The sequence below is a fragment of the Polyergus mexicanus genome, unplaced genomic scaffold (assembly GCF_030449975.1).
Source record: "Polyergus mexicanus isolate NDT 795.1 unplaced genomic scaffold, iyPolMexi1.0 SCAF_19, whole genome shotgun sequence".
In the NCBI taxonomy this organism is placed as follows: domain Eukaryota; kingdom Metazoa; phylum Arthropoda; class Insecta; order Hymenoptera; family Formicidae; genus Polyergus; species Polyergus mexicanus.
The window spans coordinates 1,160,812-1,184,940 of NW_027223339.1; the positions used below are offsets into that span (position 1 = coordinate 1,160,812).

General features: G+C 29.9%; 2 protein-coding genes across 3 annotated transcripts in view; one reads left to right on the top strand and one right to left on the bottom strand.

Annotated features, from left to right (window-relative positions):
• Nucleotides 1-24,129, bottom strand: part of Drat (Death resistor Adh domain containing target) — a 111,792-nt gene that overhangs the window by 12,019 nt on the left and 75,644 nt on the right. The window contains exon 1 of one of the 2 annotated variants that reach the window (XM_070311458.1): nt 7,481-7,675. The exons of the other annotated variant lie outside the window; for it this stretch is intronic. The gene's annotated coding sequence lies outside the window, so the exon portion shown is untranslated. Of the gene's footprint in view, nt 1-7,480; nt 7,676-24,129 lie in introns of those variants that run through there. 2 annotated transcript variants of the gene reach the window in all.
• Nucleotides 11,846-24,129, top strand: part of LOC138941621 (uncharacterized) — a 255,219-nt gene continuing 242,935 nt past the window's right edge. The window contains exons 1-2 of the mRNA XM_070311452.1: nt 11,846-11,982; nt 18,021-18,073. The gene's annotated coding sequence lies outside the window, so the exon portion shown is untranslated. The remainder of the gene's footprint in view (nt 11,983-18,020; nt 18,074-24,129) is intronic.

Consider the following 24,129-nt stretch of genomic DNA (forward strand, 5'->3'; position numbering starts at 1 on the left):
AAATACTTTCGTTTAAAAAGTTTAATAATATATTTTCATTATTTAACATTAAATGAAAAGTTACATAAAAATTTTCCTATTTTCATTAATATCAATTTAATCGGTTCTTCGCGTTTCATAAGAAAATATAAAAAAACTGATAATGCAGATAATGGCAGGTGCAGCAAACAAAGAGATTCACGCAATGCCTGCAGCGACGTTGAATACAAAGACTGCTTCCTATAAGGAGCACATGACATGTGAAGCGCATATTCGATTCGTATTGGCGCTTTTCAAAAATAGATGGCTGTATTTCGTCGGGCAGACATGCAAAAATCAAGAATGTGTCTCAGGTTGTTGCTGGATGCTTAAGCAAAAACTGAAAAATGTATTTAATAACGATAAATGAGAGCTTATAATAAAATCTAATCAAAATTGTGTTTATGCTACGTAAATTCTGCTTTATTATTATAAAAAAAAATTTACCTGAATATTCTATGCTTTGTTACAAACAATTATTGTAATGAGTATATTTTCAAATGTGTGCGATGTATGTTATATAAATTTTTCTTATGCTTTTCTTATGTATAAAAAAAATTTTCAAAAATAATAATTTTAATATTTCGATAAAAAAAATTAAATTTTTGTAAAAATTTCAGATTGTATACGTTCTTGCTTTTTCCATATAATTTCATCGTGCAGAAGCAGGTCAAATCACCCACCGTAACGATACCTAGCCTTTGTTCACTCGTTCGTAGTGCACTGTATTAGAATCAGCTGATTGTGTAGCACAATGCCTTATAGTGAATGCTCGAAAGGAGGAAACATTCGCAACGCGCGACTGACAAGATTTCTTTTTCTGAAAACTTTCGCATTTAATATTGTATTTAAGAAGTTTATTATTTATCGTTTTTCGTTCGCATGCTTTATACTTTATATAATCCTTCATTCTTCTCGGATGATTAAAGTAGTCTAACTAATGATCATTTATATATATATATATATATATATATATTTATTTATTTATCTTGTATCTCATACACGGATTTTAATAAAGATAAAGAAAAAAAGAATATATATATATATATATATGTACATATTTAATATAAAATGAATAAGGTTTATGTAATTAATAAATACGTATGTATATTAAACTCTGCAACATGTATTACAAAGCTTGACTAAAAAGAGATTATTACATCAATGTTAAATTAAATTTTAAATATATAAATTTTAATTAAAATTTTAAATAAATTTTTCTTACTGTACTTCTGTTCATCATATACTGCAATATTGCACAATGTTGCAAGTTGAAGCATTGCAGAGCACAGTTTCATACGCTGACTTTGTAATCTTACACATGCACGAGTCTCCCCCCCCCCCCTTTCCTCTTTCGAGGACACACCGACCCCTTTTTACACACACTGCGTATACGTCACTGATATTCCGAAGCGATCGCTATCCGCAGGAGGGGATCCGTTGCGGGGATCCAATTTTAGAATTGAATTAATTCTTAAAGTTTCATGATAAATATGAAAAGTGAATGGAAGGAGAAACCGCTATATTGTTTAATTATTAATTTTAATTGTTTAATTTTCGTCTCCTGATAAAAAGAATAAAACATGAAAATAAAATAATTATAAAATAATCCGATTAATAGATAATGTGAGCAAAAATACAAGCTATATAATATATAAGCTATATAATATTTGATTGAGCGCTGTGTAAATATTTTGGTTGAGGCTAGAATAATTCGAGAAGAAAATCCATCCTTATCGAAATCATCATAAAATCTATTTTAGACAATCTATAATTCACGATAAAATATTCGGGACAGCATTCTAATTATAATTTTATATATCATTTAAAACAGGGAGAACATTTAAATAGACACAAGATACACATATACAAAATTCAAATCATAAATCAGATTACATATATACACATATGAGACATATTTAACTCATAAAAAGATTTCTATTTTGAATTTTATCGCGAATATTACAGATCGTCAGAAGCGGATATTATTCTGTAATTATTTATTAGATTAATAGTTATACAATCTTTCTCTCAAAATGCTATAGATTCTTATCTCGAATAGCGTATCTCAGGAAGAAATCTGTAGACGATATGTTTCGTGCACTGTCGCAGGTGTTGGGCAAATCGATGGATGTATACGTCAGTTGTGTAGGTGCACAAAGTGGGGGAAGTCGGTCGATGCCGCGGAACCGTGGCACGCTGGAATCACGTGCACATCAGCAGACATCCGCGTGTTCAGCCGTTCCGATCCATTCGGAGCATCAAGCTCTCAGCTTCTCAAGCATAATACTCGCGATGTTTCAGGGTGTATACAATCCCCTTTTTCCCAATATCATCAATGCGAAAAAATATGTTGCGTGTTTAAGACTTGGATTAAATTTCTGACATTTTTAGAACATGCTACTCCTTCTTCTTTTGAAATATGCAAGCATATGTATGATTAGCTAGAGTCAGCATTATTGTCGTAGTAATCAAGCTTTGAGTCACACTTTGAGTCATACATTGAATCATTCAACACTGTTTATGATTTTTAAACAATATATAATAAATAGAAAAGAGATAAGTCTTGTCAACAAAAGAGTTATTGCTAAGTCTTGTCACATTTCTTTAAAGTAATACTGATACTATAATATGTTTTATATATAAAGACATATTAAATTTACACACATACACACATACATTGTAATATATATATATATATATATATTGAAAAAAAAATAATGTTTCCAAATTGGCACACAGTGAGACTTAGACGATTAAATATATTTTTGACACAGCGAGATAATTAACAGATGTACAGCTCAAGTGTACGTCTCATTCTATTCGCATAAACAATGTACCAATTGCGGTTGCATTGCAGGGACATTGACATTTGACAATGGTGCACAGGTGAGGCATTCCTGAAAGAAGCACTTGTTTCTCACGTTGTTGCTCCGTGCATCGTTTCGCAATTCTACGTATACGGTGACTTTTGTCAAGGCTATCACGACGTCAACACCTGACGATTCGCCTTTAACAAAGTCCAGAGATGATGCATGTTTTTCTTTTTTATGATAAAAGTATAGCTTCTTAAATAATGCGCGATTGTATCACTGTTTGCGCCCATTATTTACCTCGTACCCACTATTCGTTTACACGATTCTCTGCATGACAGAATGTATTAATTGCTGACAACGAGTCTAAGAGTTTGACGATTTCGCTGAATTCAAAGCGTGAGCCTGTTCATTTTACAAGATAAATAGAAACGGGCGATGATAATCGTATAGCTGCACACACGTTTCTAATAAGAACAGCATTTGCATTAGTAAAGAGCTAAAATAATTTTAAAACAGAGTTCCAAATTAGTCATTAAAGAGATCGATATTATTTATTTGTCTTATTTTACGATTAAAACAATTGAATCTTTAATCAGACATTTTTTGTACTTTTTCAGATGTTTAGACACGAGTATTTTGACGAAAGAATAAAAATCTTTTTTAACGTCGCATAAAAAGATGATCTCTTAAACTTGTCAACTAAAAAAACTGAATAATGAAAAACAATTCTTGTGTTAAATACGTTATTATTCAGAATATATCAATGTCTCTTTCATCAATCTCTCCTATTAATGATTTAAATTAATTTTTAATATTCTCGCGTAATATATTTATTAACAACAGATATTCTTACTTGTCACTTATTATTTTTATTCACATCGCTGCACCATCTGAGATATATATCACGTAAATCAATTAATCTTATCGTCCGTTATTTACAATTTGTCACAATAATAATCTTATTGACAATTCCATAAATAGTATTGTTTATGTTTTTTGTTGTTACACCGTTTTTTAAACTACATTAGCTCTGCACATAATTCTGTGCATGACATTCTTGTGATTTTGCAGACAGTGATCACGGATTGTACGAATTCTTCATTATGTATATTAAATAACTGATATCGACCCCTTTACATAGCGATACGATAACAAAGTTTAATTCCAAAACATGAGAGAAACAGCTTCATTATAAGGATCGTTACGCTTCACCTTTGCTAACTCTGTATCTAGAGGTTGATGACCTATCGTAACGCGAGAAAGTCTTGTCCAAGCTTGATCCAGAAAAATATATACGGTTATTTTCCTATGATTGTTTTATTTTTAATTTAAATATTTTTTGACGTTTTTAATATCTTTTATTCTAATATTTTATAAATAATTTTATTTATATACACAATGCTTTTTACATCTTGAGTAAAAAAATATTATATTTATATAGTTTCGTGTTTATAGCTCATAGAGAAAGAAAGAGAAACATAAAGCTATAATATTTATATATCCATTTACAAGATTTTTTTTATTCATACATTTTTATTATAATTGTTTTAATTACAACTGTATGACATTTTAAAAAATTGTTTTATTTAAAAAATACTTATCATTTGATTAATTTTTAAACATATTTTTAGAATGTTTTAAAGATTTTTTTTTTTATATATGTGTATAATAAAAAATTGTTTTGTGGTAAGAACAAAAGTTTCTAATGAACAAATAAATTCCATTATTTTCTTTGTTTTCAATATGTTAAAAATGTTGAATACCGCTTTACCTATCTGCTGCATTTTGCGACTTTAATTGGTAAGATAATAAGCTGGCTAAAATAAGCCATCATCGCAACAATACCAGGCTATATTAATATTGTAGTATCTTTGGAAAACATGTGACATACATGCGTAAATAATAGCGAAAGAATATTATGTATCAAATAGTGTATCTATTTATTTCCGCACGTACTATCGAATTCGATTGAAACCAACTACAAAATATCAAAGATGAGCTTAATGAATATTCATAATCTTCTTAAAATGATATAAGGTTCTTTTAACAAAGAGAGTATTAGTGTTCATTATTTTTATATTAAATACATTCAACACGCATAATTTTAGCACCAAAAAAGATAATCTTTATGATAATTTGTACGATAATTTTAACTAATTAATTAATCAAAAAAGATTTATCAACTATCTGAAAATTATTTCAGTATTTAAAACTTTACAAATCATAATTATTAATTATTTCATGATGTTTGTTAATCTTTTGTACTTCCACCGATAACAATCGATTAAAGGATCAATCAGTTGATTGGTGACACAATTACGAATGAATGTGTATTTCTTGCTCTGAAATAACAGTTCTGTTAGGAGACAGTAAGCAATTAGATGACAATGACGTAATAACCGAGTTCGACTATAATAAGCGATTTTAAGCTTGTTGAATGATTGTTTTTGAACCTTGTACCAGTTACATTCAATTGAAGCTTTTATGTTGGTCCCACGCATATGTACTTTGTCGGTATTGTGCACGTTATTTTGTCCTATCTTATCTTAAATAAATGTCATATTTTTAATAATTTAATTCTTCTCTCTCTTATTACATATTGATTATATTTAAAACAAAATAAAATATGTTTTATATACTTTAGTTTATATATATTTTATATACTTTTATATACTTAAGTTTTAACTTGATATAAAAATTAAATATATCATTTTAAACTGTATTAAGTTTAAAATTAATTAAAATATTCAATTTCGATAAACATATATGCTTTCGAATATATGTGTGTAGATATGTGCATAAATGAATGCTTCGTGAATTATCTGAGAAAATCTCTCTCTCTCTCTCTCAAGAAAAAATACTTATACATTAATATTATAAAGTTTAATTTAAAAAATAATAAAGTTTTATTTTTATAAAATCTAATTTATTTATTTAGACAGAGCGAGAATCACGAAAGATTTAAATATTATGTATAGATATTGAATAAAAGTATGAGACCGAAACTATTTTCCGTTTTTTTTTTAAACAAAAACATCGGATTGTTTCCATTTGTTAAGAATACTAGTTCACTTTTTGATTTTTGTGTGTCATTGTTGTCCGTCCACAGTAATTATTATGTATTAGATACAAGATTTGTATTGTATTGTGTAACCGTTAATATCCGTAGTAAGATCCGTTAGATAATATCAGATCAGTATAGAATGCCAAAAACCCCATATCCTCTTATTTCCAAAAAAGCAAGAAAATATGTATAAATATATCAATCATTACGTCAATCAAATTATTTCCTTGAAAAGCGAATCGAATGCGCATGTCATGGACCCGGCCATTATTTACACATATACCTAGACAATTGCTCAAAATAATAAAAATGTTGCATCAGAAATAAAAATTATCTAGGAATCATCATCTATTTTTCTCGTTTACTGTTTTTCCGTTCTGTGTTAGTGGATAGGTAATACACGTATCGATCGTTAACTAATGCGTGACGCATGCACCGCGCACATATGTACGAGTCTGACAGTCAGCTGTTCGCAAAGTGACAGGCAAGTGTTCCAAGTCGCAATATCGCTGGCGTTGTGCGCAAAATGGAAACAATATTTTCTCATGTATTAGCGATTCATTATTATGTTCTAAGTAACGTAACGGAATAACATAATTAAATGTAGCGATAATTAAAATATTTATCCACTTTCGTCAATATTTATTCCCTCAATATATTACGTCGGCTCATCGACGACAAAAGAAATCCTTTCAATTAGCGTTAATTAATTAAGATCTTATATGGTAGTTATTGAGCAATAAGATGATAAAACGTAACAATTACGCTATCAAGAAATGTCTGCTGATAATAATGTCCGGAATAATCAGATAAAAATAGAATGATTGTTCTTGATCTTCCACAATCATGAAGATTTCGTATATGTATGCGATAAGTCTTATCGAGTTATTAATATGATAACTGGAAAGACTGTTAAAAATACTAATGATACATTAACATATTAGTATTTTATACGATAATGAAAAATTTGTCGGTGCTTGAAGTTTTTTTGTACATAAATTTAAATCAGTTTTCTAATCCAAGATAAGTCAATAAAAATTACTATAAATATATAAAACAACCATTTTCATCGTAACATAATAATGTCATTCAGAGTTATTATTTTTAGTAAATAATTATTAGTTATAATGATAAGTTGCTATTTTTAACAAGTAAACAGTTATTATACTGTTAATTATACTGATTATCATCATTATTTTTGTAATTGATAATTTAAATAATATACTTTCGATTGTAACAAAACTTTAAAAATTTTTCCATCTCTTTTAAAAAATACATATGTATGTTTCTTGCATCATATATAAAATTATACTACAAATCTTCCGGTACCGTATAAATTTCTTAATTTCGATTAATTCGCATATGGTCGAACAATTTGTATATATAAATAAATTCGTTTTATTATAACACATTTATACGCAAGAACATTGCAAAGATTCAAAGGAACTCTATTAGTATAAACATGCTATGTCGAGCATTTATTGAGTCGATTTTGCACAAAACGTCAAGGGTTTTTTGAGGGTCGAGCATTTTCGGACAGTCAGGCGAAAAAGAAAAGAACGAATCAAAGTCGAGCTCTCACCTTCAATATCGATTATGTTAAAGATGCCGGTGTTAAGCGATGACCACAAGGAATAAAGCGGTCGGCGAAAAGCGATACACGTCACACTCGACGAAGCGAGCTCGCGCGTCTTCGCGAAAATTGTTAACTGCGTGCGTTTACTTGCTGCTGAGTACGAACAGGCTTTGTGGGGTTCTGATGGGTTTGATGAAGGACGGTTCATCCGATGAGGGCGCCTCAAGGGGATCGCACCATCGCGCCGACTCCGAAAAGTCTGCAAAGCTGATGTTGGTTCGCGGATGTCCTATGGAAGGGATGTACCATCGATCGTTCGTATAAGGTAAGGTCTATGGCCTTTAACTATTAAATCCTTTTTCCTCATAATATGTATACAAGAACTTGTACTTTTAGCGGAAAATATAACATAAACATCTTGTTATTTTTATCAATTAAATTTTCTGTTCTATCCAATTCTTTGACCAATTTAAAGCTAATTTTTCCTTAATAAAAATATTAGAGCATCAATTAGTTTCTAGATTACAGGTTGTGAAAAATCTAGCCATTTTCCACAGTAAATTAAATTCCCGGAATATAAACAAGTTATGAAATTATATTTTTTATTTCATTATAAATAAATGTTACACTCATCTTAAGAAATTTAATTTGTTAACTAATGAAATAAAAATATCTAAAGTTAAATCGCGGATATAATGTATATAATTAGAGATACAATAATGAAATGAAAATTTAAAGTAACAGATTATAAAAAAATTAAATTTTTCATTTTCAGGCAGTTTCAGGAATGTACGTTGTTTTAATAATCACTCCTCACCAATATATAAATACAAAATCACAATTATTTGCTGAATGTTCATTAAACTTATTTAATTCATCTTTCAAAAATTCTAATAGATTTGACAGAATATTTTTTTGACGTACGTCACTTTTTATTTATCAAATTAAATTTTAAACATTTATAGAATTTATTGAGAAGTATAAAACCTAGGCACCTAAATTTGTTATACTGTTTAAATCCTTGCAGATTTTTTACAGAATACCACATATATCATTATAATATAATATCTTATTGATATATTTATGTAGAAATATATGTTTTATAACAGCGGTAGATTATAATTTGACTTCTGGTAAAACACAGTAAATTTTGGCAATGATAAATCATTATAATGGTAAGTTATCGAAGATTGATTTTATACAAACTATGTAGCGACAGTAGAGAAAAGAGAAAACTTATTTTCGACCGAGTTCTCGTTTGGTATACTAGAGGTATGATGTATGTCTAAACATATCAAACGAAAACTACTTACGATAAGAATTTGTTCAATATCTAGTTATATTTTTAATATATTAAAAATATATATTAAAAGAATTACATATTTCAACTTTTATGTGTACGCGCCTGTGCACATATTTTAAAACTAAAAAAAAGTATGTTTCAATAATGAGTTACCTGCATATAGTAAGAGGTAACGAATGAAATATTAATAGCCATAAATTTGATAATAGATTTGATCAGTATATTTTGCAACAGATCGTGATCAACTGTACTTATAGTTTTTATTTTTGTCGGTAGAATTTGCAGATGCAACATTACAAAGAGCAGAACATGCAAGACATAATATAATTATATTTCCATTATGACAGAATTATCAAGTTATAATATTTTATTGAAAGAAATAGGGCACTATGTATATAGAAAGCAAACGAGAAGAGAAAATTGAAAGGAGCCTTTCAGTATAATTTAAAGATATTATTCTCTATTATATGCCATCTAATTAATACAATCTATAGCGACAGCATCTGTTAGAAATTCGCAATTTTCATTGCGATAAAACGGCAAGAAAAACTTTACAATCGACGAGCTTAAAGAGAAGTTAACTTCAACAAGTATGCTTGGTTCAATATTAAGACTTGCAGTCTTTTGCATATTTGCAACATTATGCAACACAATACTGCAAACTTTTGTGTCGACGGAATAAAGATCTTTATTGTTCACAAGTCGAACCTCATTTTCTGTGCTATTGCAGTCAATCTCTCAGCATAAAAATATTCTACTCTGTGAAAACACATCAACAAATATAATAAAATACTTCTATTATTCGTGACAGCTTTTTGATAAGATTATTTATGAAATAAATATGTCAAATTTATCATCAATATTTTCTTGAATATATCATGTTTATACATATGTAATGCCGGTTTCTGTATAACGGTTGAAACAGTTTTTAAAATCAATTAATTTAAAAAAAAAAAAAATTAAAAAATTAATAGTTAAATTGTATATATATATATATATATATATAGTTATAGATATAAATAATAATAAAAAATAATTAATATAAAATATTTGTTTTTTATCATTCAGAAGTGACATTATAAAATTGATATTAAAGAATGACATTACTTATGAACCACTTGATATTATCGGTTTAAATATGTGTAAATAAAATAAATATTTAATATAAATATACGCGTGTATATATACTTTCTTTGTATATATATTTTTAAAAAACTGACGATTTATGTATTATAATAAGAGATGGATCATAGAAGAAACGACTTATTTTTGCATGAAAAATTATCTCCTCTTCGATTGTATTATGTTTCCTGATCTATCCGATATTTTTATCGACGAAGAATTTATTGACGAGAAGAATACTGACCCAATAAATACAAAATTCTGACTCTCGCCGATCCGTTCGCAAATATGCTTTACTACCAACCATTCCCATTTTTATCGCAGCACACAGTCTAATGCAACCTCGGCGGAATAAGATACGCATGATGCATCATGCAATCGAAAGAATGTATCAAGTAACGAGCGATACGCTCATGTACTTCGTTCTGCACGTACTTTAAATGGCATAGGTCTGGTATTCCGCGGGCTTTACGGCAGAAATATAGAATGCATAAAAAAGATTAGATTACATAATTTTTCTCGGCGATTCTCGGCGGGAATATGCGTAACCAATAAGCCACGCCCGTAAAGTCGGGTCGTCGTAAAATTCAAGCGTTTCTCGTTTACAGAGAGAAATGTGTGACGAGTCACTATAAATTTTCAGAATTTGATTACCGAATCATTATCGAATTTTATGATATTTTATAATTACTCGATAACATCACCCAATTTTTCCTTCGTTTCAAGCCCATTTGTTTTGCGATCTTTCCACAGCATTGTAAAATTTCTAGTCGCGTGAGTTGATTTCTAAGTCACCTCTAAAAAAAGCTGAATGCATTTGAAAGACAATATATTAAAAATATATTATGAGATTGTTGAGAATATTGATTTCAAGTTAGAACAATAAAAAAAATTATTATGTAATGTCTTTTTTTATTTTTTTATTTTTTTACTTTTTTTGTGTCTTTGGAAAGATGATTCAATTTCTTTCCCCTTGATTTGTGATGTTTCGATATTTATGCACATTATTTATGTCAGAATAAAATTAATAAATGCTATACATTAATGTGTGCTATATTATTATTATTATTAAAAATAAATACAGCGTACGTATATTAATGTAATTAATAAAAATGTAATTATCGCGAATAATATTAATATATATATATATATATTTTACATATCCTTTTTTTTTTTTTTTTTTAAATATATGTATTATTTAAAATTCACATGTGTTTCCTTTCTCTTCCACCAGAAAATATCTCTTTCTTTCAGAAAATCAAATTTCTTTAATCAAATACGCAATGCTCCATTGACACAGCTACAAATTTTATGATAATTTGCCCCTACGGAAAAAGTTTCTCGAGGAGAATCGATAACATCATTATATTCCGATACAATAAAATACATTGCGAAATGAAGGCGCAGCTTGAGAAATAATAAATACGTTGGAATATATTTTCCAACAAGATATATAGAAAATAATGGTACCTCTATCATATTACCATATCGAATATAATTTCGCAAAATAAGTTTGCTGTTTATCTGAAAATATGACATATAGATAAAATTTTTCGATATACAAATCACTCCTTTTATATTTTAATAAAAATGTCATTACTTTTCACAAATTCTAATTAATAGGATGATATATTCACCGTAAAAGAACTTTATTCGATAACTAATCTTCAACAATTTTTAAGCAACTATGGATAATTCTCTTATATATAGCTTAAGTAATGATTCATTTAATAATATAAAAAATCAATCGAGTCAATTTCATCACATATATATTATTCTCAAGATTTTATTTATACCATATATAGCAGCATATCGATTATCACGGTCGTAGTCGGTGACAGAATTATATTAATAATTGGGCGAGTATAATGTATCCATTATTGACACAATTATTGATAATTATGTCAAAGTTTTCAGCATACTACGTTTAGAGATAACGTATGGATTCTTCTTCGAGAAGACCAATCGCCGTAATTCTGTCAGGATGTGACATGCATTGTTGCTGGTAACAGAAGAAGATTTGAAAGCGCATTGAATTTTGGAAAGGGAGAAGACACTCGAGGATACTTTCGAGGATAGCGAGGTAAGATAAGAAATAGACAGGATGCCACCACGGTAATCGGCAATCGTTCTTCGTTTCACAGCAACGGACGTGAATTTCTCTAGATCTTTTCTATTTCCAAAGTACTACTCTGTAGGATGACTATTTTTTATGCGACTAGAACAATAATAAAAAAATTAGAAAATTAGAAATAAAATAGAAAATTCTCTTTCGCGATGTTCATTATGTTTATATTATATATATATATAAGATTCTACTAATATATAATCAGCAATATCTGTGAAGCTTTCAAAAACAAGATTATAAATTGATCTTATGTTCTCGTCCGTTTGTTTCTCCTCTTCCAAAATTTTACTTCTATAGTTACTTCCCTATAAAATAGAAGAAATACGGAATAGCGAGTTTGCCATCGTTGAAAACGCGAGGGAACGGGGATGAGTGTGATTTGTGAAACATTTATTCCGCGCGATCGTCGCATTTATTTCTACCTGCCTGGTTCGCACTCCGTCCAATGACGCGGAGAAAGAACAGCAAAAAAAAAAAAAAAAAAGGGAATAGAAACGAAGAAACGCGGTACGAATGAACGAGCTATACCGCAGTGCCAATTATTCGACGTATTCTGAATCATCTCTTCATTTCGCCACGTTTCACTCGTACCCGACGGAATTTTGTGCAATTTTTCGCAAAATATCGTCTCACTTGCAAAAAGGAAAAGTGAAAAATATTTTTGCAAAAATAGAAGAATATAACACACAGATATCTTCCTTTTAGTAAAAATATACAAAGAAGCTTTTAAAATAAACACAGATATAAATATATAAAAAAATTTATACGAATAGAAGTTTGTATGTAAAATAATGAAAATAATTTATACAAAATATGAAAGAGACTACTTAAGCATTTTTTTATTAAAAAAGAAGATGTGCATGACTATATCCTTTGGATATATATATATATATATATATATATATTTGCATTTATCTCTTCTGTTTTATAAAAAGTACAGATTTGTGGGATAAAAAAAAATCGATATCCACAAAAATATAAACTTTTCAAGTGGTAAGCGAAAAAAATTCTTTCTATCATTTCCAATTAAAAGTATATATAATCAATTAAAAATTTCACGTAATGTGAAAGCTATTTTCTTCTCTTTATGCATAATTCAGATTCTATATGTTTCTTTCATATGCAAGCTCGCTGTTTCTCGGTGCTTTATAGAGAAAAAAAGAAAAAAAAAAAAAAAAAAGAAAAAAGAAAAAATTTACGATATGTCTCGATAAATTTGAACAATGTGTTTTAAAAGCGCGGGATCGTCAACGGCCGGTTATTTCGCGCGCGAGGATTGGCAGATGAACGGATTAACGAAATACGCTTAAAGGTCTGCGCGTACGAGTAAAGTGTTCTCTATTTTTTGCCAATTTTAAGCAATACTGAATTCGCACGGATGCTTTGAAAATCGGCTTGGTCGTTGATCGGGACGATGCGCTCCGGCAATAGTGTTCGCGGATCAACGCCGCCGCAACCAACGGTTGCTATTGTTTATCAATAAATTTTCCCGAGGGGATAACCAACAAGAATAATGGTATATTGATTGCAACAAATACATGGCTTTTCTGTAACTTTCTGCATTGTGAGAAGCATGTACAAAGCACATATATTTTTTAGCGAATTGCGTACACATACGTGCTTTGAATAGAATTTAATTTGTATAAGAACATATATACAAGTATATCACAATATAAAATCTCTCAACTCTTTGTTCAATAAATGCTATTAAATGTAACATTATTATCCAATGCATCATTAATAACAAATAAATAGTATGTCAAAAATAAAAATATATTTTTTTTATAAATTGTTTTATTATACTAAAATATTATACTTCTTTATTTTCTAATGTATACAGCTTAATAATAAAAATTTACAAATAATGATAGCTAGATAAAATTTCTGCTGAAAAACACATTATCTTAATTTGATAGAGAATATACTTTTGTTGTATTATTATTTTCTTTCTTTATCCTGTTTTTTGGAATGTTCTATAGAATTAAATACAAAATATACGCTTTATGGCCACAGATAGTCCGTTTGATAGGATAAAATAAAAAAATGCGAACAAACGTGCAATCGTGATTATTCGGTATAGCTGGGATTCTTTGTCTTCGACAAGATACGATCCACATGGTTCCTCGCTTTCCAATTTTAATACTTTACAGTTAAAGGAAGAAAATTGAGAAAACGCAGATGGACTAGATGTGACAAAATACGGCCACTGTTATTTCGTGTCGAATTGATTCTCTTTCGATTTCAACGCACGCGCGACGCGGTTACTTACATTTACATTTTCACGGATCGGATAAGATTGATAATACCGTCGAAGACGAATCATGGCACGACGTTCTTTCCTTTCCATTTAATTCGTCAGGTACTTAATAATTCAATGCTCGCGGAGAATTTCAAATCAGCTATTTAATTTTTCAATTTCTGTGCGTTTACAAGGTGTTCAAAAAAGATGGAACCAAATTTTAACAGTATGTAGTACTCGTGAAAACAAATCGAAAAGTCTTAGTAAACAATATTCCAAAAATCATTTATTTCCGAGTTATAAAGCATTCGATGTATTCTCCGTTTGTTTCACAAGAATGCATTGTAAACGTATTTACATGCAACCGCTCGTACATTCGTTTTTCATGACATTCTAAGGTTGACAAATAATGAATATCGTCGACGTTGTTGACAATTTTAAATTATGTATCAGTTTATCCATGAACGCCGGTGAATGACCATCTATTATCATTGCATCGATTATCATCAAATAGCATCAAATACGAAATAAATGTGAAATTTTTGCACATGTTCGATTTTCAATGAGAAAGCGTGCCGAATTGTGCGTTGAAACGAATGGAGGACACTCGAACATCTGCTGTAGATTAAATTTATTTAATAACAGAAAATGCTTTATATAACTTGAAAATAAATGATTTTTGGAGTATTGTTTATTAAGACTTTTCGATTTGTTCTCACGAGTACTACATACCGTTAAAATTTGACACATCTTTTTTTTCAACATTCTGTGTATGCGTATGTATATATGTATATGTATATATGTTCTTTGTTCGTGTTGCATCTATATTCAATCATACTTCTGAGTACATTATTTTAATAAAATATAACATACAAAATTTTAATATATATTAACACATTCGAATGACATTGCCAAAAAGGTTTAATTAATCTGTTATATTTGACAGCTTCTACATGGAATAAATGTAGAAAAAAAAGATCGCAGTTGAGAAAATAGAAAATTGACTTTAATAGAAAGTAAGACCATTTTTAAAATAGTCTGTATCTCTTTTTTTATAAAATAATTGAAAATAAAAGCCCCTCCTAAAAAGAAATAGTTGCTACATTATATAAACATATTTTTATATATTACATATATTTATATATTTATATTTTTCCTAAACTTTTTCTTTATTATTCTTTCTTCGTCTCATCGCAATATATTACTCCAATTTGTGATTAAAGTTATACGTTTTCATTTTTTTTTACTATACTCGATTATGTTTATATATAATCGCGAATATTCTAATAAAAATGTCGATTTATGAAAATATTGAAAGCCATAATGTCGAATCAATACTTAAAAAATTAACAAATTACTAACAATTTGAAGGTAGAGAAGAATTTTCAAGGCAAAAAGGACAGAAGGGGAATACATTTTCGTGATCTTGGCCGAATTCTGACGATATTAAATTCATATTTACGCTAACGTTCGATCTACACGAGTATACCGAAATGCATACATTTCTCAGTTTCCATCGTATGAAAGATCCTTACAAAGGAGTTCGTATACTCCCAGCGCATCTTTGAAAGCTCGCACAGCTCTCGTTAAACGAGAGAAACGAGACAACTGGCGGAGAAATGTAGTCAATAATGCCGAAGCAAAAACCGCCAGATCTCGATATTACTCCAGGCAAGGGGTTATAATGTTTACGCGTGTACGTGATGTGCATGCGTGAGCGCATCCTTTGATCATACGTTATACTCGTATCGTAGTTATTTACTCAATGAATAAAAGGTAAACTAAAAGCGTCGACACAGTGAAGCGGGTGAAATTAAAAAGCAGTGCATATGAGTTGCTGCTTTTCCACGACGGGAGACAACAAATGTAACAATATTACGAATGTTTTTCGTTATGTTTCGTGCAAATAACGTGCGCGATGTAATACAATTTATTTGTTATCGTAACGATATTATAAAACAAACATTCGCAGATATAAAAAAAAACAATAGAATACGCATCACTGGAAAAACGAGTTATCGATATCTTATGTCGCAAATGTCATCGAGAGAGAGAGAGAGAGAGAGAGAGAGAGAAAGTTGGAGTAATCGTATATAATACTAGCAAGTTATATTATTTAATCGAATTTCTGTTAAATTAATTTTGGTTTATTCGTGTAATTTATCTGTCACTATTAACATGAACAAATTGATAAAAGCCACGATCGGCTTTGCGGTGAATCTGAGTCACACTGTGATGTTCGGATAATTATTATATTATCGTTGTGTAATAATTTCTAATTTTCAATGATTCATTTAATCAATTATTATTACTCGATTATCAGCTGATAAATATAGCCGTATAATATTTTAATATTCTAATTCTGATAATATAATTTTAATAAGATGTTGTAACCGATTCAAATCAGCACATTTGTTAACGTCTGTAAAAATAATCTATAAACAGCATTTTCAATTTTGACGAATAATAAAACTCCAATGACGCTGATAAAGGAAATATAATTCGATAGTGCGAAAAAATTCTATCAAACCTTAACGATGATATAAAGCAAAGAACAAATTAAAGAATTACGGAAAAAAAAGACAAAATAATATTTAAAAATTTTCTACAATTTAGATAACTGGCATTATTTTGTTTCTAGATGTACATATAAAGTAATGTATAAGTAATCGCTTTGCTGTACATTTTTGGGATTAATCAGAGTTAAAAAAAATTGACAATATAAAAAGGACTGCATATTAATTTATGATATTTATACATATATATATATATATAAACAAATTTTTTGTAAAAAATATTTTGCGTAGTAAACTAATAAAATGTATTGCGCGCAAATGTATTTTTTTCGTACATGCAACCCGTACTTAATATCGTTTCTAAAATTATCATAATCATCTACCGATTCCTGTTGTATATGATCGATATCAGAGGATGCGAATACGGCTGCCTAAAGTACGCTTCCATTCGTCCTCACTGGCTATATACTAAATTGTGCATTCAAGCGAGAATTCTTGCATCCAAAAGCAGCGTATATCGACATTGTGGATGCACTCTTTGAAAGCACCGCGGCAGTCGGTTTCCTAAAATTTCCGAAGGTAATCTTGCGGAAAATACTTCCGTCGCAATGCGATAACGTGCGATTATCCTGAAGCTATTTTATATGCTGGTATTAACGCTTGGCTCAATTGGCGGATTATCGAATTTTCTCGCACGTTCTTTAATAATCTTTGAAAAGTATAAAAATTCGTAGAGGATAAATATATACGAAGCAGATATATGTATATAATAATGTATATATTTTTAAAGATCCTATTATTTTGCAATATTTCTATATTTACGAATATATGTGTATTAATATAGTCTTATTTGTGTTATATATATATATATAAAATAATAAATACTTTTTCAAAATTTGTTTATTCTGGCGTCTTTGTTCACTCTAATATATATAGAGAGAAAGAGAGATAGAGAGAGAGAGAGAGAGAGAGAGAGAGATATTATAATAAAATTGCATAATGGATTCTATATCCAACTTATTTAAATTGAAAAATACAAATTTTGTTTCCGAGAATCCGAAATAATTTTACAAAAGAGATTTACATTTTTGGCTTTACAAGAGATAAATTTCTGCTTTAACTGATGTTAGTTCAAGAAGCATATAACTCGAAGAGCTTTGCTATGGGTTATCAGAACTAAAGTCGATGCGTTAACAAAATTTAATCTACATGTAATACTTGATTTCCGTGTTTTCCAGATGGCATATAGAAGTTGAAGTGGGACTTACGGACATAAGCGAGGATTAAGGCGGTAAGTTTATAATTGAAAGAGGTGGGACATTATAATTATCTAAAATTTACTTGCGCTTTCTTGTGGCCAAGTGATCACAAAGACTGCCATAAGAGAGTCTAACAATAAGAGTTTCTTAGTTAATTTCCAGAAGCCGAACAAATTGTGTAGCTTATAGAATCTGTGAGTTTCGCGGAAAGAGATATATATATATATATATATATATATATATATATACGAGTAGACTATCATCTTAAAATTATATTCATAAGCGGATCTGTCCGCTTTCTAATTTTGAGATTTTATAAATAAATAGCTGATGTTTTTTCCTCGCGCACTCGGTATGTGGTTGCGGATTTGTGGATGAGCAACTATGGGTCAATTATGATTCATATCCTTGAAAACTCCCATTTCTAGAAACGTACTGATGAAGGTTTCATCAAAATCGGTTGTATATTTTTTACATTAAATTAGAATATAAAATACGAACGACGTATATTTTTTTCTGTCTTCATGTACGTTCTTCTTTACTGCTCGGCTCCTAGACGTTGCAGCGCGATAATATATAGCCTATGTTACTCACGAAGATCTCAACTATTCGAAAAAATTTTTTAAATCGGTTCAGTAGTTTCTGAAATTAGCCCGAACAATGGAACAAACGAACTTTACCTCTTTATAATATAGTGTAGATTACAATTTTTCATATCCCAAAAACACATACGTGCGCGAGCGCACTAAATGATTATATATTTGTGATATATACACGTATGTCTCACAAATATATAACCATTTAGTATTATTAAATTAAATATATATATATATATATTTTACGTATGGACGTATTTTTGCATAAATGCAATCAAAATTGCAACGGTAAACCAGAATATCGCGTTTGTTTTACGTCAAATGCTTAAAGTATGATAAAATATTATTTTTATTTAGAGGTAGCTGCATTTATATATAACGTTAAAAAACAATTAATGTTAAAAAATTATTACATCTGTCTCCGGTCCCTTTTACAACGATAGGCCGCATGCAGATCGGCCGAAATGCTAAACGAGGCCAGCTGAAACCGCGAGCGATGTTATTCATTGCGCTTTTCAAGAGGAGCGCTATATTTCTCGTCCAGTCAGACCCGGATTACGCGGAATGAACAGTCGAAAGCGCGACTGTACTATAGCAGTATGGGAGGGCTTACTCGTCGTTACGACAAAACATGAAATACGCGTTAAGCCTCCGTGAAAATGACTTTGCATGGAATATGCGTCACACGGTGCCGCCTCCTCCTCCGTAAATAAGGAAGCGAAGCGCTTCCTGAATGATGCAGCGGGTTCGTCGCAGTGTACGCGCGATATTACACACAATAAATGCACCTCCGCCGCCGAGTTTGGGGGTCGATTGAAAATACGCGATAAATTTATGAGAAAATTATTATCTCTCACTTTCTAAAAATTGCCTTGATATTTACACACAATATGCAACAGAATATAATCGAGATTAATAAGAGCTAAAGCTTTTGTTGTAATATGTATGAACGCATTATAAAAACGAATGAGAATGTACATGAAAATCAAATTACCGCATTTAATGCACGCAACTTAAATATATTCAAGAATATATTGAAAATATCTAGGCTTGTGTCAGTTAAGAAACATAATAATTATAATTCAAAATATTAATTTTTTTTTATATGAGTTAGAGTAAGGATCTTGATATGGTATTGTGAATTAAATACTCGAAAATTTAAATTGCTCTTAGAAAAAGAGCATTCAATTAATTGAATATAGGCTAAATGATACAAATTGAAACGGTTTAAAGTATGATAGCGTTACATTACAAGCATTTCAATCCGTGTTAATTTAACAACGTTACAAGAATGAGTGCTACATCGTACCAGTAACCATTCAACAGGACATTGTTCGAGTAACGAGAATACTATGTGTTCCATTGCCTAATCGTGTGTCTCATGTCACAAATCATATTTATTTTATTACAAAGGATTATTACAAAGAATCCAATTAAGAACTATAAATATGCAGTTTAAATATTATTTAAATCCTCTAAAAATGTTTGAGACAAAGTATTCGCAAACTTTAAAATAGAAACAAAAAAAATCCGACTATAAATAAATTAAAATAAAAATAAAATGTCCCGTTAACTATGTTAAAATAAAAATATTATGCAAATACTAATTATCAATAAACTAGTAATCAGATAGATTCATGAATTAATAATTACCATTGTATACGTGTATATTTATTATGATTAAATTCTGACATAGATGCAATGCAAAACTGAAAGTTGCCGATAAAATGGCAATAAAATCCTGATACAATATATATGTTACTAATTTAGAAATTTGAAAAATATAAATTATATTTTATAATCACCTTTGTTTTAAAATTTTTTCAATAATATATGAATATTATACAATAATGTACAACGATACAGGTCCGGAAACGCTTTGTTAAAAATCACGTTTTTTTTGATGATTTTTAAAAATAACTTCAAAACCCTTCATCTATTTGAAGAAAATAACGAAATTAATCTGATGGGCTATTAAATGACAAACTCTAAATTACACCAATTTCATTTAATTCTGATAAGATGTTTAAAAGAAAATAAGCAACGAAAAAAACAGAAACTTGAGAAGACCACCTTTCGATGGTATAAAAACTACATTCGTAGTTGCAAACGTTGCAAATGGAAACATAAAAATGTTCTTATTAAATTTTGATCATAACTAATTACATACATAGAGTTTATTAACTATAACTTTTTAACGAAGCGTTTCCGGACATATGTTTATAGGAACTTTTCTGCATTCTATAAAATTATGAAGTTTCATTGAATCTGGAATATCCTATATATGAAAGCTTTAAAAATGAGAAATAATTCGTGTACAGTTTTGCTGTAGTATGGAATTTCCAGTTTGATGTTTCGATGTGTCGTATCATTCCAAATATTCACATTTTATGTAAATATTCGTATTAAAAAAAAGATACATCTCCATTTTCTTATTTAGCGAAAACGTCATGGAGGATGTTAAACGCTAATTAAATTTCACAGCGCGACATTCGCAAAGAACATGACGATACTAAAAAAGTTATCAATGAACACAATAAGGGCGTTGCGAGTGTGTCGTAAATGTACGCTAAATTTGAAATGTAAATTACATACATGCACGTATGCATTAATGCGTGATTAAATGTTAATATATTCTAAGAGCGGAAAAGAGAGAGAGACAGAAAAATGGAAAGAAATAAAGCGGGAGAGAGAGAGAGAGAGAGAGAGAGAAAATGTGTAAAAAAAATTAATATGTTTGCGAAATGAGATTAATTCTTCTGTCCTTACCGTCACTTAAAAATTCATTTGCAATTAATAGCATAGCTCGACACAATATTGAATTTCAGTGCCATATTTATATCTCTGCCATGCCATGCAAATTCTTGCACATATGTTCATCACACAAATAATTAACTATTCAAAAAAATTATGATTAGACATGTTCTCTAAATAATTCAGATACGGAAAGTATAATACTTATCCTTAAATACGGCGCGCGAATATTTAAAAAGAAAAGACCCGATCTATGCGCGATATAATAAACTTATCATATAATATATTATATCACACATATTATCTAATAATATTATTTAATTATTTCTTAATTTTTTTCACAGGAACAAGAATTGGAGAATAGAATTAATGTTCTGATTTTAAGAGGTCTCCCATATATCCTTAATGATCGAAAAAACAATTTGCTGCAACCGCTAACAAAAAAAATTAAATAAAAACTAGTAATGTTGATTTTTATAAAAATTTTTAATTAATTTATATCAAAATTTTCAAAACTATCTTCTGCATTTTTAAACAATTTCTATGTAAATAATTCGCTTGTCGACAATTTAGATAATATAAAACAGAATCTTATATTATTACAACAACTCCGTACTCGTTACATTGTACTTTTCTTGTTGCATCGCGTTATCTTCACGAGAAATTCCACGTTCAACGCGATCCAATTACGAATCGCGTAACGTAATTCCTATGCTGGATTTAATTACCATTTATTGCTTTATCGGTATGTAGACCCATAGTATTTGCCGTATCGAAAGCGCGAGAAATCTCCGTTTAATCAACCACCCTGAAACGCTGCGAGTCGCATGAAGAATGCGCGAGTGTTTTGATACAGAGTTGTGAAATTTTTGTGCGATAATTGCGCAAGGTACATATATATTAACTTATTAAAGTACATCGAGCTAGATTAATATAAAAAAAGATAACTATTTCGAGCACATCGAGAGACAAGTAAAATCTAAAGAGCACGAGAAAAATTATTTTTCTGCACGTTTAGTTTTTGAAGTTTCGTCAAATTTCGGAAATATAACTTATATTTATATTAATTATTTTGAATATATATATTTTCGGATTGCATATTCGCTCATTCGCGAATATTTGATAAGTTTATAGATTGAGTACGAGGGATAAAAAAGCCTTCGGAGATATAAAAATCGTTACAAATTCTGTAATGCTTGCAAGAATACTTTTCATATTATCAACACATGAATTTACATAACTATGTAACTAGAAATATGGATTAATGTTCAGGGGAAATAAATACCCTTCGAAGGAACTTTTATATCATTTTACATCTCAAAATTATTCCGCAGTAAAATTAAATAAAAATTTATTTCAACAAATTCTATTCTCAATTTTTTAATCTCAACATTAAATATTTTGTTAATTTATCGTAAAATAAAAACTCTATTAAAATGAGATTTACTTAGAGTTAAATCAAAGACAAGATTGCATTATTAGCTATCACTCTATCTAAAGCTTATTCTTGAGTAAAGCTAAATTCTTTAAAATTGTTCATAAAAGAAATAGATTTTTAATCGATCAAAGAATGAATGTTCAAATACATATTATATGAAAATTAATTTTATAAATTTTTCACGTTCTATATTAAAAGAGAGTTATTTAAATCTTACTTTAGAAAACTCTTTAGAGAAACTTCTAAGAGAGTTATTTAAAAATCATTAAACGATCATCTCCAAAAGCGACGGAATTTTGACCAAAATTTTGCGACATTTATTACAACATATTTTTCGATTTCAGATTCTCATAAATAAATTTTTATATAATACAAGCGATTAAACATCTACAATGCATGTGTATTTTCCTTTTTCTTTCTTTTCGTCTCTTATTGTTTAAGAGATTCTGTCTGAGAAGATTCCTTCGCGGTAGAAAAGATCCGCGCAGCGGTTATACATACATATGGTTACGCTACTGCGATTTGGACTTTCATACGAGAAAATGCGAGGTGCACGCGCGATATTCGGTGCATTTGTATTCATAGGCAAACAACCATTACCTCCTTTTTTAGCGCGCGCTATTAAGGGGTGCACTTATTTTTCTTACTCGCATTTCCATTAAACTCAAGGGCAGGGCCTAACTTAAAGGGGGTAATATATTCTCCTCTCTTTGTTACGGACGACTAAATTACGTGGTACTCTACTGGCAATTACCAAGTCAGCAACCCATTAAGTGAAGTATGCTCTGATGAGGGGGTGCCGCTATTACTGAAATCTTTCTGCCCGGAATATAAAATTAAGCAGGCAGCCCGATACTCTTGAGAAAGAGCATGAGAAAAGAGGAGAAAGAGAAAGAGCACGGTAGCAAGCGAGATAGAATCGAAGAGGCTGCGAATTGCAATTAACTAACAATAAGATTAACTATTCATTCGATCTCCGCGATTCAGCGATGTTCAGAATAGATTAGTAATCTTGTTGCGCGTCAATATCAATTTCATTCCGCGATCACTTTGTTATCGCCACGTCGTTATCGGAGAAGCAACGAAATAACGAGATAATCGGCGGCCATAATTAGTGAATCGTTTCTGTCGTATGGATGGAGGTCGCGCGAAGTAAAGAGCGCGTTCATCACTCGACGAAATCGTCGCGCGTCGACAGCAAAAACAGAGACGAGGGCACACTCCCTCGCGTCCTCATCCTCCCTGTTATAACGTAGCGCCATTTTTATAACAGATGACCCGTCGGTCCGGATGCTGTGCC